At 43.0% G+C, this 14,986-nt stretch overlaps 1 long non-coding RNA gene across 1 annotated transcript in view; it reads right to left on the reverse strand.

Annotated features, from left to right (window-relative positions):
* Positions 1-1,642: 1,642 nt before the first annotated feature.
* The window catches only part of LOC138786968 (uncharacterized), a 35,801-nt gene continuing 22,457 nt past the window's right edge, over positions 1,643-14,986 (reverse strand). Inside the window, exons 2-3 of the long non-coding RNA XR_011362270.1 lie at positions 4,533-4,656; positions 1,643-2,035 (exon numbers count right to left, since the gene is read on the reverse strand). This is a non-coding gene — a long non-coding RNA (uncharacterized lncRNA). The remainder of the gene's footprint in view (positions 2,036-4,532; positions 4,657-14,986) is intronic.

The following is a 14,986-nucleotide window of genomic DNA, read 5'->3' on the forward strand; positions in this document are numbered from 1 at the left end:
ACTGATGATGATAATTATGTCTTATTACTGCTATGTTATTGTTATTATTATGTAAGTAATATTTTATACAGTGATATAATATGTTTTTAATACAGTACAAAACAGGATTAAAGCAAGAGAGTCCGATCTGTCAATAAGCTTAGTACTTGCCTCTTAGCAGAACTAATCCTGGACGCATTATTTTAAGGCTATTGTTTCACACAACGTACAAAATTAATGTTTGTGTCATTAATTCTCGGCCGTTACTGCACAAACAGTGGCCGTAATTTTAAGTTGTTCACACATGGTGCTTTTGTTTCACTGTCCTTTATATTAAAATTGATGGTACGTTAGGTAAACTCAGAATTCCTGATTCACATATTTAAATATTTAATGCTCACTGAGCTCCTTTTCCCGACTTCAGATAGGGGGAGTGACGGGCTGATCACATGCTCTGTTTTTAGTTTTTTTTTTCCCTCTTTGTTTTTTGTTTTGTCTTTTTTTTTTTTTTTCTTTTCTTTATTATAAGGGATATATTGTTCTATGTCATAATGCTGCTTATCATTTTTATATACGGCATACTATCCGTACAATTTTTGCTATACTCTGCGATGCTCTCCATCTACGGACAATATTACTAAATTAGGCCTAGTTTACATATATAAATGTTGCATCTGTTTCCGTTTTTTTGTAAGATATTATCCACAACTGATGTCACAACTGATGCCAAACTATTAGTTTCTATTAGTTAATATAATTTGCCATACGTTTATTTCATTAGTTGTCATCGTTTTTTTCCTATACGGCATTACTGGGGGCCATCGATATAGGGGGGCAGCAGCACAGGGAGCCCCCTACCTTGGGCAGCAGGACATGGGGACATCTCCTAGACCAGGGGTAGGAAACCTTGGCTCTCCACCTGTTGCAAAACTACAACTCTGTATACACACTACACTGTATAGAGGAGCTGGGGGGCTTCCCCCCTGCAAGGGGGCACTCTGTTGCACAGCCAGGGTCAGCCAAGGGTTAATGGGGGGCAGGGACAGGGACTACTCTATAGTCCATAGACTTTAATGGATGCGGTGCCGGATGAGGGAGCTGGCCTCACGTCAGAATGCTGCAAGCTGCGTTCTGATGTGCGGTCAGTCCGGCGGCACTAATCAGATTAGTAATACTAATAAATCAGTAATACTATGTATGTTTCATCATTTACTAAGGCAATGAGCTTCTGTACTTTATACTTATCTTTGTCAAAATGACAAAACTTTCACTAAAATTTTTAGAAAAAAATAAATAAAATAAAATATAATCGATAGACCTTTTAAATAAACACAGATCCAAAAGGACCATCTTTGACTTTGAACTACAGTAGAATAATGTTTCAACAACCTTTATTGCAATGATGGCCTCTGGAACATTCTAAACCACCGCCGTTGTTTGGTACTAAAAACGACAGCCATTATTTTGAGTATCAAATAACGGCCATAGAAAATGGTTGTGTGAACATAGACTTAGGGTAATATTACACCAACAGATTTATCTGACAGATTTCTGCAGCCAAAGCCAGACCTTTTGCTCACATGACCAGTTATTCCTATGGACTACATATTGCCAAGAAGTAGGCGGTAAGATGAGATCATCAAAAAGTTTATTTTATGCCCATAGAACCTTGGGAAATCCCCTTTAAGCACCTGTGTTACCATTAGCAAACATAACATACAGTATATAGCAGTATATCACCATTAAGGGGCTGCAATGAAGTGCAAATAGCACCTGCAAAGCACAACAGTGATAAATGAGGAAAGTTACAATCATTCTTGTCACTGGAGTTGCCCTTTAAGGTGTATTTTTCCACTTCAATTCCTATGTAGTCCTTTCCAGGTGCATTTATATTCCCATCCGGTACATGACTAATGAAGTTCGCTAATCAGTCCCCGCAATAAAAGAAAAGCAGGCCGTGGCTTTGTACAAGGAGGGGCGGGTTTTCAGCATTGTAGAAATATTGTGACAGTTAAGTGCGAGTGTTTCTCCAGGATGTGTGTCAGTCGCTGAGACGCTGTGAGAATAGAAATATGAAAACAGTCTGAAGAAAACAAAGAGTCGCTCATGAAAGCAAATATTTAGAGACACAAAAACTCCGAAGTGGACTAAGAAATGGCCTTTCAGCACCCGCTAGATTTGTGTATACAAGCCTGCACCTAAATACTACCTGGCTCTTTTATAGTGTATTCTAATGGATATGTACAACATGACTGAGTCAGCCTCTAATCTCCCACTATCAGTCCACATGGCCAGAAAGCACATGACATAATATGTAGCATGGGGTAAGTAAACTATGGTCGTCCAATAGTGGTGGGAAGTCGTGTCCTAGCAGGCCCTGCCATCCTTAGGGTTTGTCTCATGTCTAGTAAATCTACAGTATAGACTGTATTAGGGTGCGTTCACACGTACAGGATCCGCAGCAGATCCGATGATGCAGATTTGATGCTGTGTTCAGTTATTTAGATGAAATCTGCTGCAGATCCGGTACGTGTGAACATACCCTTACCTGACGTTGTGTATGGTGGTCACTTTGGTGATAGTCTAAGGGTCCTATTCCACGGGCCAATGGGGGCCCGATCAATAATGTAATTGAGCACCGCTCTGCTAGTTCGGCGCTCAGTTACTGGGCCTATTACAAGGCCCGATAATCGTTTAGCGAGGGCTGCAGGGGCATCGTTACCGATGTCCTTGCAGCCATTGTTTAAACACCATACATTACCTAAGCATGTTGCAGGTCTTCTCCTGCGCTCCTTCTTCCTCGCGGTCCCGCGCGCAGCAGCAGCTTCGGTGTGGCCTGTCTGAGCTGACAGCCCGCTCAGCCAATCAGTGGTCCTGGTGGTCCTGGCCAGTGATTGACTGAGCGGTCTGTCAGCTAAGACAGGCTGCACCGAAGCTGCTGCTGCGCGCGGTACCGCGAGGAAGAAGCGCAGAAGAAGACCTGCAACATGCTTAGGTAATGTATGGTGCTTGTGAAATCATTGGTTGCTATTCCACTCAGCGATGCACCGTCGGTGCCCGATGATTTTCAGTTTGAACCTAAATAAGCAATCAGCCGATCGCTGATCTTTGTCTCTATTCCACGGAGCGATAATGGGACGAATCTGGCTGATTCGGCAGATTATCGCCCCGTGGAATAGGACCCTAACTGTGACTGCTCTTCGTTACTTTATAGAAATCTCAATCCCTATAGACCGGTATAGACCGATGCCGTGCACAGGAACCAGGCAGTGGTTCAAAAAAGGGACTGCGGCACCGGCATCCCCGCACTGGCAGCGGTCTATTCATGTAAAAACACAAAGCAATGTACATAGTGGTACATTCGCTTTATAGGGGTTATCCAGCATTAGAAAAACATGGCCACTTTCTTCCAGAAACAGCACTGCTCTTATCTCCAGTTCACTGTTCGCTGTGTAATAATGGTAAATTTCCTTCTGTTGATGTAGCAGAACTACTGGATAATTACTGTTCGATTCTTCTATTGCCGGGGTCCAGGCAGGAGGACACTGTGGGGGACATTTATCAAGGGCTTTGCGCCTATTTTTCAGTGAATAAGTGTTTGGTGCCCCTATTTTCTGGTATAAGTGGTATTTATGAACCAGTATTCAGTGTGCGAATAATTATTAGCTACAATCTGTCCCTTTTGTAGATTCACCTAAATATTCGCATAATCTGGGATTTGCGCCTTATTTATCATGTGCTCAAAAATTTTAAATTTGCACCTAATGGCGCAGGCCAACGTCTAGTCCAGACCAGGTGAACACATTTCACTTGTTTCTTTTAAATTTTAAGCCATGTGCAATTTATTTATTTATTTTTTAAACTTGCACAATGTCTGATAAATTTACCAAGCACAACGAGAAATACAAATGGCTAAAACGAGTAAGAAAAAGTGCTGCTATTAAAGGGGTACTCCAGCAAAAAAAATAAAAATTATTTCAAATCAATTGGTGTCAAAGTGCCAGTTACTTCTATTTAAAAAAAAATCTCAAATCTTCCAGTACTTATCAGCTGTTGTATGTCCTGCAGGAAGTGGTTCATTTTTTTCCAGTCTGACACAGTACTCTCTGCTGCCACCTCTGTCCATGTCAGGAACTGTCCAGAGCAGTAGCAAATCCCCATAAAAAAACCCTTGCTCTTCACACTGGAAAGAATACACCACTTCCTGCAGGACATCCAACAGCTGATAAGTACTGGAAGACTTGAATTTTTTTTTCTAAAATAAATGATAAATCTCTCACATTTTCTAGCACCATTTGATTTGATAAAAAAGTGTACCCCTTTAAATTCAACAATAATTTGTGATCAACTCATCATCAATGGATCATTCAAACAAGATGTGATAGTAAAAATGGACAAGCCCTTTAAGGAATTACTGAATAATAAACTAGAAGTGTTTACCATCTTATCATTATTGAGTCAAATGGTTTGATGCATTTAGAACAAACACACAATTTTTTTTTTTCTTTGACCTAACCCCTTTAAGAAAAACTATTTGTATTCTCCTAAAATACCTCTAAAACAAATCTTTTCCAGAGCAAAGTGGGTAATTTGTCCTGATGTGGCGCTTTCCGCAGGTAGATGGAACGACAAGCGCCCACTGCTTCATAAATTGTCTTTCTGGCCGGGATCCAAGTCCTGTACAGACACACAAAAAATGATCTTTACCCCCAGGCAGGTTTTTGACAAAGAATATAAAAGCAATCATCGAGATAAATTACTGCGCTGCTAAAATATTACTGTTTCCTGCCAAATCTTGTAAACCAAGAGAGAAGTATTTTGGGATTCATGCTGGTAAATCTGCTGTTAACACAGCGAAGCAAAATAATCATTTAGTCAGCGGGGAAAGCATTAATATGGCAGCCGAGACGTCATGGACCAATGTCAGGTCACCGTGGAACTGGCAAGTGTTTGGACAATCCCGAGAATTCACTGGAAACATTTCGTGAATTAAGCTGCATACACAATATACAATGTAACAAAGGTGTTTAGATAGCGGAGACAAGTATCACATTTACCATTTACCTTTTCACCTCAATAACGAGAAGCCCAGCAAAAAAAATAATTATTTCAAATCAACTGGTGTTAGAAAGTGGCGTAGTTTTGTAATTTACTTCTATTAAAAAATATCAAGTCTTCCAATACTTATCAGCTGCTGTGTGTCCTGCAGGAAGTGGTGTATTCTTTCTTCTGACACAGTGCTCTCTGCTGCCTCCTCTGTCCGTGACAGGAACTGTCCAGAGCAGTATAAAATCCCCATAGAAAACCAGACTGGAAGGAATACACCACTTCCTGTAGGATATACAGCAACTGATAAGCACTGGACGACTGGAGTTTTTTTTTTTTTTTATAGAAATAAATTACACTTTCTTGCACCAGTTTATTTAAAATAATTTTTCTTTGCTGGAGTGCCCCTTTAAACAATATAGTAATTAGACTACTGTATATGATATACATACTTGTGTCTGTACTGGGAAAGATTAATTAATCAAGGCCAATTGGGCGGGGAGATTCCTTCTGGGACCACCTATTTGACTTTTCGCTCTCTTTTTAAGTTACAGCCTATCTAACCTAACTAACTCATGGTTTGTTGTACAGACAGTAGAATTGTAAAGGCCAAAACACACAATAAGTTGTAAATCTTTTCATTAGTTTTTCTCTCAGGTGGTTCAACTCCTGGTTTTAGCTAAAAGTACTGACTGACCGACTACTGGAGTAATTTTTTGCCCCTCTGTGAATATTCTTAGGAGGGCTTAGTAGGACGGTCATGGCCCCTTGCTGCCCAACAGCTTTACAATAATTTATGCCAAAAAGATCTGCTTGGGCTCCTGGTCTATGATGCTTTGGCCAGTGATTGCGGCTGCGGTGAGTGGGGAACAGGCAGGAGGACACCAGGGTAAGTATGCAAAGGTAAGTATACTGTTTATTATTTTCTACATACTTTCTTCTTCACCAACCATGGACCTCCTATTACATGGAGCAATGTGTGGTCGGCGGCCAATGATTTTTAAACTTGGTGAAAGACAATGATCAGCTGATGGTCGGCTCCTCGGCTGATCATTGTCTTTATTACATGGGGCGATATCTGATCGATTCTGCCTCATTGGGCAGATATTTGCCCTGTGTAATAGGACGCTTAGTCCAGTGCCAATACAGCAGTGTGTAAAATACTGGTCTGTAGTAAATACATGTGAATCCAGCCTAAAAGATTTAGCTTAAAGCGAATGTACCACTTCACTACGTAATTTTTTTTTTTTTACAGGACCTGGTCGGCACAAGTGCGTAGATCCCGGTGGTGCAGTTCATTTTTTAAAATGTCGCCCAGTTCACGTCATCTGCCCCAGTTTCTTCGTATGCAAATAGGGCGGCTCTATGCACTGGAGGCGGGCCCAGTGCCCCCAGTACACCAATGTCCTCTCAGTGATGTAGTGCATCCAGTGCATTTTTTCTGTGGCTTTTTTCTCTTTGGTGTTTTTTCTGGCTCTGTGGCAGTTTTTCCAGCATGCAGGCTGAGGGTTTGGCTTTTTCTCTGTTTCCCTCCCAAAGAGTTCAATGGAGTTTCTTATTTTAAAGCAACGGCCATTGTTTTAAAATAACACCAATTATTTGCCATTAATGGCACTAAATTTCAGCAGTGTGTGAACATAGCCTTTCTGTGTTTTCAATCCACACCTGGTTTTGGTTAGAAACATAGAACATTGTCGGCAGAAGAAGACCACTGGGTCCATCTAGTCTGCCCTTTTAGTATTTTCTTTCTTATTATCTTAGGATAGATATATGTGTATCTCAGGCAGGTTTAAATTCTGTTATTGTAGCTTTACCAACCACCTCTGCTGGAAGTTTGTTTCAAGTATCTACTACTCTTTCAAAATTTGGTTGCAAAATACTGAGCAAAAATACTGTGTAGAAACAAAGCCTTGATCTGTATTCTTATACAGAACTGTGAATGCATTTTTTTTAATGTTATTTGAAGTGTAATTCCAGTCCTAGGCCATGTTCACACACAGTATTTCCGTCAATCTTTTTTCAATCAAAATCAGGAGTGGAACTGACAAGGCAAAAATATAATGGAAAGATTTGCACAGTTTATTGTTCTGTTCATCTCACTCCTGGTTTTGGTTAAAAAAAAGGCAGACCAAAAGACTATGAAATACTATGTGTGAACATGGCCTAACTGTACCTTTTAGAGAGAATACTAGTATTCATCTTGATATCTATTATGGTATGCCCTGGAAACAGTACTGGATGTCAGTGGTGAGAAGCATGCTAGTGATAACCCCTCGTATATAAATAATAAGGTGGTAAAAGAAACAAATAGCAAAGGCTGCACATACTGATACTGAGATCCTTGGCCTGTTTCAATGGCAGGAAGCATGCAAGTATATAAGATTGTAAAGGCCATTATTAACACTCCAGAAAATTATATTGTGGCTTCCGTTTTATCTGTTTACTCTATTAGCTGATAAAGTATAAGGCTTTTTCTTCTCTTCAGACCTCTGGTTGTCTATCACAGCGGCTCTATGCCGGGTATGAGGCCTCCACTAGATCTGGAAACATTAGTTTTGGCATTTCTCTGGCAGGAAGTGAGCATTGTATTGTGCATTCTGGAAGCCGGCCATTCCAAGCTGTATTTACACATATCCAGAGACCGAAAAGAACCCTTGTTGTCCAAGTCTAAATTCAGGGATTATGCCTAGAATCTTCACACCATTTCCTTCATGTCACAGAGGAAGCTTTTATCATTACACCGCCCCTATCTAACCAAGGTGACATTTCAATGACAATTGGGTAATATGGAAACCTAATCTCCGTCCAGGTATTTGTTATGTGATCCGAGGAATAGAAAAACCACCAGGAAATGTGTGGGGATATTATTATTGATGGGCAGAGGGATGGATGTCTGTGCCACTAGGTGAGGATTAGTGATGCCAATGCACAAGTGGAATGACTGTCACTGGCATGGATAATAATTGTCTCCACTAAAGGTTATATATAGGACCCACTGCTATATTCCATCACCATAGTGGAGCGCTGCATCTGCTAGGCCTGCTCGTTATAATGTCAGATGAATGTATAGACCAGGGGGGGGAGATTTATCAAGCATGGTGTACAGTGAAACTGGCTCAGTTGCCCCTAGCAACCAACCAATCAATCAATGAGATTGAGAAAGAGATGAGCGAATCACTCAGAATTTCATTTTGCAAAATTTGAGAATATTCGTGGGAATTTGCGAATTGCATACAAAGAAATCTCATTCAAACAGTCAAACTATAGTAGCTACAATAGCGGGACTGTTACAGAGTAGACATTTTTTTAACAGCTGTTGCTGTGACAGTGTCAAAAATTGGAGAATGTAATTTTTTTTTTTTTTTTTTAAAAAGGTCAGTCAGCCTGTCAATCATTCCATTTCTGCCATGGACAGTAGTGGTCACTGTGACCTCCTATAATACACACCTAGCACCCAGTGACTTCCTATAATGCACACCCAGCACCCAGTGACTTCCTATAATGCACACCCAGCACCCAGTGATTTCCTATAATGCACACCGAGCACCCAGTGACCTCCTATAACACACACCCAGCACCCAGTGACCTCCTATAACACACACCCAGCACCCAGTGACCTCCTATAATGCACACCCAGCACCCAGTGACCTCCTATAACACACACCCAGCACCCAGTGACTTCCTATAATACACACCCAGCACCCAGTGACTTCCTATAATGCACACCCAGCACCCAGTGACCTCCTATAATGCACACCCAGCACCCAGTGACCTCCTATAATGCACACCCAGCACCCAGTGACTTCCTATAATGCACACCCAGCACCCAGTGACTTCCTATAATGCACACCCAGCACCCAGTGACTTCCTATAATGCACACCCAGCACCCAGTGACTTCCTATAATGCACACCCAGCACCCAGTGACTTCCTATAATGCACACCCAGCACCCAGTGACTTCCTATAATGCACACCCAGCACCCAGTGACTTGGTATACTGGACAATGGCTCCAGTGCTCCCACAGAAAAGCACCCACAATACTCCTGCCTCTCCTCTCTGTCCCTATCTCTCTGTATTTCTCTCCCTGCTGCAACCTGCTCTCCACTATACGCAGCCGACTGGCCGCCTCCAGGAAGCCAATCACCTTATATTGGGGGGGAGTTACTAACATTACAGTGGGGTTTAAAGCTGATTGGATGGGCACAAGGCATTATGGATAATCCCTTGCTCTTGCCAAAAGACACTACTGTAAGCTAACATGTGCGGCCGCCATGTTTAGCGGATTTGTAGAAGGAATCACTGTAAATTTGCTTCTCTCATCTCTTATATATATATATATATATACTGTATTTGTGTATATATATATATATATATATATATATATATATATATATATTAGAGATGAGAGCAGCGAGTTCACAGTGATTCCTTCTACAAATCCGCTAAACACGGCGGCCGCACATGTTAGCTTACAGTAGTGTCTTTTGGTGATACAATATAGCAGTGGTTCCTATATAAAACCTTTTGTGGAGACGATTATTATCCATGCTAGGTGACAGTCATTCCACTTGTGCATATAATACTTCGCTGAGTAGAGTTGCTCTTTGTTTATTATAGTGCCATATAGACGATGGGGCTGAATATCTTACCTGTTTCCGGATGTACTGCAATAACATTTTAATGCTGGATCCCATAAATCATGCAGCATCACCTTGGCTTCCTTGTAGCGTGTAAGAGGACCTAGTCACTATCAAAATATTACAAGCAGAAAACGTTGCTACACAGATTATTAACTTGTGCACAACCAAGGGTTTATATACTAGTAAATAAGATCATTAAAATTGAGGTGAAAAAGGGGCGTGGCCTGCAGCGAATGGCGGCGGACGCATAGATCAGCAGCTCCGTCCTGTGACCGGCCAACTTGCGGCTCATAACGGCTTAATGCGGACATAACTGACCCACACGACTGCTCTCACACCCGAGTACTCACCGGGACCGATGAGAACCCGCAAAAGACCAAAGAAGAGTCCAATGAAGCTGACACACTTCTTCCCCGCCGCGGAGCACAGCCAAGATGGCGCCGGTTCCCCGTCTGTCACACAACGGGACCGATCCTCTCTGGAACTACAAATGACCTCCAGTGGCGGTATCTCGCCCTCAGCCTCCTCGTCTACTTCAGACAGCCATGGATGCTCGCCCCGGGGCAAGAACAGCAAACATTCCGACAGGGAGCCGAACCTCATGCAGGGTAGAGGTAAGCAGGCGCCATCTTCCTCCCCTCACATGGCATCCCTGTCCGTGATCCCCGAGGCTATGCCCCCGCACTCTCAACACTCCAAATCCCCGATAACTGAAGAGCTACTAAGAGAACTCCTGGATGACATGAAATCTGCTCTCCAGGCTGATGTTAAGTCTATGCACAAAGATATAATGGCTATCGGGGCCCGCACCTCCCATATTGAAACCAAAATGGCGGAACTTACACAGTCACATAATGAGGTGGTGGACACTACTAATGCATTGGAGGACGAGGTAGCTGTCCTGAAACTAAAGATTGCAGACATGGAGGACCGCTCGAGGCGGAACAATCTGAGGTTCAGGGGCATACCGGAGGAGGTCAGAGCTGAGGATCTCCAAGAATATCTTATGGATTTCTTTACAGCTCTGCTTCCCGAAGCCAGCACTATGGATCTCCTTATAGATCGTGTTCATAGGCTCCCCAAACCAAAAAGCATCCCTGCCTCCATACCGCGGGATACTATCGCACGCATCCATTTCTTCCATATGAAAGAAAAATTACTTGAAGCTTCACGGCGGCACCCGACCCTACCAGAAAGGTTCAGCAACATCTCCATCTACACTGACCTGTCAGCGGTGACATTAGCCCGACGGAGGGAATTTGCCTTTGGAACTAGACTGCTCCGGGATAATAACATTGCATATAAATGGGGATTCCCAGTGAAGATAATTATCTCCAATAATGGCACCAAGAAGATTGCGGCCTCGCCTGAAGCGCTGATGCGCATTTGCAAAGAATGGGATCTTGTCTCTGAAGATAACCCTGGCTCCATATCGCCATCAGGGCGCCCGCATGGAATACAGGAAGAGTGGTCAACAGTGGCCACTAGGAAACGCAGACCCAAATGAAGCACTGTGTCCCCATTTCTCTGGCATGGAAGAGTGCCTTCCACACACCTGCTCTGGTCACCAGTGCCTAATTATATGGCACATTAATACTGTTCCAGTTTATGGTTGGTTTATAGTCTGTTAAAGTTCTACTATCATAATGGCCAACACAGCTCACTGTTTATGATGCTGCTACAACTTTTCCTATTCCACCCCCTGTACGTTTACGTACACTATGTACAAATGTTATTATCACTACTGCATACCTGTTCCTGTTCTCCAGAGATGCTCTGGTACTTGTTTTGTTGTTTATATGTTCTCACCATCACTAGCAGAGTTCTACTTAACAGGGATCTCTACCTGGGGACCACCCCGCGAGGACACCCAGTACCTCTCTATACAGTTAAAGGCAACCTTAAAGCTTTCCACACGCTAACTTATAATGGGTCTTAAATTTCTATCCATTAATGCTAAAGGGTTAAATACTCCTTATAAACGATCCATGCTGTGGAAACAAGCGCTTTCCTCTAATACTGATGTACTATATGTACAAGAAACTCATCTCCTAGATAAAGATTCTCACCGCTTACAACATAAACGATTTCCACATATCTTCTACTCCCCTGCACATAAAAAGAGAGGTGGTGTCGCTATTGCTATCAGAGACACAATTGCTTTTCAGAAGCAAATGGTGGAGGTGGATTCCGGAGGGCGATTTATCATTCTCCAATGCATAATAAATAATGTTGCCTACACCCTTTCCACATTATATACCCCTAATAAGAAACAATGCGCCTTCTTAAGGGCCACATTGCGCAAAATCACCTCCCTGACAGTTGGGTTGCCCATCATAGCAGGGGACTTTAACTGCACTCTATGGCCCTCCATGGACTCCACCTCCAAAGCCCCATTCACCGAACCGACTGCAGCCTTCTCATTAGTCCAAAAAATGGGGCTCTTCGATGCGTGGCGCGTGTGTCATCCCACAGATCGGGAATTTACTTTTTTCTCCTTTCCCCACAAAATTTATACCCGTATAGACCTCTTTTTGGTTGATAAAACCACATTACCACTTGTATTGTCCACCGATATAAAAACCATCACATGGTCAGACCATGCCCCTATCACCATGGAAATTAAAGAAAAATTCCCCAGTCACCCATCCCCCCTATGGAGATTAAACAATTATATTCTTCAAAACCCTAAATACCAATCGCCTACAAGCACTGCTATTAAAAACTACTTCGATCTGAATGACACACGCGCCACGTCCGACTGCACTTTATGGTGTGCCTTCAAGGCTACAATTAGGGGTCACTTTATAAGTCAAACTGCCTATGATAAAAAAGCGAAGGCCCAACTGCAGCTATCTCTTCAAACCACCCTTGCCACCCTGCACAGGCAAAATAAAATTGCATATAACAGGGAAAGGGCGGCAGAGATAGCTGGTGTACATGCCCAACTGCACTCTCTCAACATGTACAAATATGACATGGCTTTGCGTAAACTCAAGATGAATTTCTATTGGCAGGGCAACAGAGCCAGTTCACTACTAGCTAAACAACTGAAGCGCAAAGAAGCTAAAACTAGAATACCCTTTGTCTATAATAGCTCTGGATCCAAGGTCTTTGACCCACAAGGAATAGCAGACTGCTTTGCCCAATATTATTCCTCACTATATAACCTTAAAGAGGATGACTTTACCCCCCAACCCACCAAACAACTCATCACTAACTTTCTGGATAAAGCCCGCTTACCCAGCATCACGGCCGAGCAGGTGGCACACCTTGATTCTCCCTTTACAGAAACGGAAGTATCTGCCCTATTTAAAAGCCTAAAACCCAATAAGTCACCAGGCCCGGACGGGCTAACAAATGAATTTTATAAAATGTACAGCCCTTCCCTAACACCCTATCTCACCAGAATTTTCAATGACTTCGCAGCAGGCCACTTACCTCCTAAAGAGATGTTAGAGGCCGTAGTTGTGACCCTTCCGAAACCTGGAAAGCCGACTGACTCCCCCCCCAACTTTAGGCCCATCTCACTCCTCAACACGGACCTAAAACTCTACGCAAGATTGCTGGCAGCGAGGTTATCGGGCATTCTCCCATCAATAGTTAATAATGACCAGGTGGGATTTGTGGAGGGCCGCCAGACTGTTGATGGTACCCGCAGATTTCTAAATATAATACACTCTGCGCACGTTGGTCGGACGCCTTCTCTGCTGATATCTCTTGATGCCGAGAAGGCGTTCGACCGTGTACATTGGGATTACCTTAAAGCGGTCTTGAAACAAATTTCTCTCCCAGCGCACTTTATTACGGCTATTATGGCCCTCTACTCGCAACCCTCAGCGAGAGTATACCACGTAGGGACAATGTCCAAACCATTCAATATCACCAATGGCACACGTCAGGGGTGCCCTTTGTCCCCCCTGATCTTCGCCCTAATGATGGAGCCTTTTGCTCAAAATGTCAGACTCTCGTCGGACCTGCGAGGCATACACATAGGCACTGTAGAACACCGCATAGGTCTGTTCGCAGACGATGTTATTATATCTATAACTGACCCCATGACCTCGCTGCCAGCGGTTGTGGCTCTGATAGAGGAATTCAGTTCCGTCAGCTATTATAAATTAAATGTTACCAAGTCAGTAATACTGGACGTCCACATAGACCCTCTGATGAAACTCACCTTGCAAAGACAATTCCCCTTTAAATGGTCGGACGGTTCCATATCATACCTGGGCATTAAGCTCTCAGCCTCCCCCAACAAAATTATATCCATTAACTATACATCCTTATTGGCACAACTTAACAGTGACATTCTATCATTCTCAACCTTGCCTATTTCCTGGGTAGGCCGCATCGCGGTCACTAAAATGATATTACTCCCCAAAATACTCTACATCTTTCGTAATCTCCCAGTTTTTATCCCCCTACCCCTCATACGCAAACTACAAACTACCATTATGAAATTTATTTGGCTCCATCAGAAACCCAGAGTAGATATTGGCACCCTATACTTACCGCTCGACAAAGGCGGATTAGCATGCCCCTGCTTAATCTCATATTATAGGGCAGCAATTATGGAACAAGTAAAGAAATGGTGGTGGTGCGACCCCTCCTCGGCTAAATGGGTTCATATAGAACAACAATTCCTAGGATCTGCAACGCTGCAAAACCAATTATGGGCTGCAGGGATATCCCCCCGCACCCCACCCCCCCTCCCACCCACGGTTATAGCAAGCTTAAAGGTGTGGTCCTTGCACTCTCCTATGAGAGCTATATGTCCCTTGCGCCTTAAGGACCTTCCCTTAGGAGCCATCCAACTCCTACTCCCGCACACCGACCTGACCTCTTGGATAGAGGCTGGAATACTGACGCTTGGTGATATTAGCCTACAAACAGGCTTAAAATCCTTTGCCCAAATAGTTAGCGAACATAACATATCTCAAAAGGAATTTTTTAAATACCTGCAAATAAGGCACCTAGTCAACACCTTTGAGTGGCAATGGGATTCCAGGCCCACAACTTATGAAAGTTACTTTTATAATAAAAGCAAAACCACAAAGGGTATATCCACGACATACACTGCTATAATGGATGTAAGTAATGACTTTATACCTAAATTTCGCATTCGGTGGGAGCAGGACCTAGGAGTTTCATTTACGGATGAGCAATGGCGCTTCACATACCTACTCCCCAAAAAAGTATCCAAATGTGTGAACCACTTAGAAGCCTCTCGTAAACTACTTTACCGGTGGTACTATACACCCCTTCGCCTTTCAAGGATCTACCCCACGGTATCTCCTATGTGTTGGCGCTGTAATGC

This window comes from Dendropsophus ebraccatus, chromosome 3 (genome assembly GCF_027789765.1).
Source record: "Dendropsophus ebraccatus isolate aDenEbr1 chromosome 3, aDenEbr1.pat, whole genome shotgun sequence".
In the NCBI taxonomy this organism is placed as follows: domain Eukaryota; kingdom Metazoa; phylum Chordata; class Amphibia; order Anura; family Hylidae; genus Dendropsophus; species Dendropsophus ebraccatus.